Raw genomic sequence first — 1,541 nt, 5'->3', positions numbered from 1 at the left:
GACAAGAACACTCAAATTAGATCCAGTGAATGCAAAATGAAAACAATTTTATTTTTGAAGAATTAGAAACTAGAACCATGAAATCAATTGCATATAGTTATCAAATCATTCAAAAGTGCTCCCCTAAACCATATGATGTGCTGAGATTTATTTTAAATGTCAAGTATTTTTAGTACATGAATAATGTATATTATAAAATAATAAACAAAAAATAAGATTTAGCTCTTGCTTCATCTTATAAATCTAATTAAATATCAAATACTCTAGAGATAAATACCAATATTACTTAATAAAATGTGTTAAGTACAATTATATATAAAATTATTTTAATGGCTGCCTGAGAGAAGAACATCATTTAATATAAAAATGAATATAATATTTGACTGCTTTAAATATGAAACTACTTTATGATACAGAGCTTCATAAATGAAAAAAAAAAAAACTCAAAACATAGTGATTTAATAGATTATTGATTGATTCTTAGGCACATTGTATAAAATTAAATTTTGCTTTTCTCCCCCTCACAAGCACATACACCTGTCCATACTCTTTTGCTTATAGTTCTAACTTGCTACTGTGTCACCGTATTCTACTCTCAAATCCTATATAACTGGCTATAAACCATAGAATCTACTAAGTGAATGTGTTAATTTTTATTAGGTGGCTCACCAAATGTAGAGACATTTGAAGCAGCAAGGCAAAACCAGGAGATGTATGATGAAACACTCTCTGCTGACTTTAGGGCCAATGCCACCCTTGAGTAGGACACTTCACTATGCATCTTTACTTTCTTTCAGAGATGGATATCTCTACTACCACAAATGCTTGTAAAACATAAACTCTCCTCACTCTCCTTCTTTATGTTTCAATCCAAGTTGAAGTCTATAATAGTGTACATCTGATTGAAAGACATAGCAACAAGGGAGTCTAGACATTTGGTTGACAATGTGAGATAAGCATTGGAATGTGAACCACATGTCAGCAGTTTGAATCCAATAGCTGCTCATGGAAGAATGATGAGGTTTTCTGTTCCCCCAAAGATTTACAGCCTTGGAAACCCTCTACAGGGTCTCTATGAGTCACACTGACTCAATGGACATAATGACAAGATCAACAACAAATGCAAGTCTTGATGTCCAGGGGTCTGAGGTGTAATGTTCAGGACACAACATTCCCTGGAGGCATGGATTTGAATCCTAATCCTGACAGCCTGACTTTGGAGTCCCATTGTGGTAATACAGAATAAGCACTGTACTACAAGCCCCAAGGTTGGTTGTTCAAACCCACCAGATGATACTTGGAATTATTGCTGTTCAGTACCATGGAGTCATTTCCGCCTTATACAGACCCGCTCATAGATACCCTGTATAGTGTTCACAGAGAGCGACTGTTGTTGTTGCTGATAGATACCATCTAGTTGGTACCGAACCATAGCGACCTTATGCACAGCAGAATGAAACACTGCCCGATCCTGGGCCAACCTCACTACTGTTGCCACACTTGAGTCCATCAATGCTGTCACTTGGCCAATCCATCTTGTT

The sequence above is a fragment of the Chrysochloris asiatica genome, unplaced genomic scaffold, assembly GCF_000296735.1.
Source record: "Chrysochloris asiatica unplaced genomic scaffold, ChrAsi1.0 scaffold00618, whole genome shotgun sequence".
In the NCBI taxonomy this organism is placed as follows: Eukaryota; Metazoa; Chordata; class Mammalia; order Afrosoricida; family Chrysochloridae; genus Chrysochloris; species Chrysochloris asiatica.
This window is presented reverse-complemented; position numbering follows the sequence as displayed.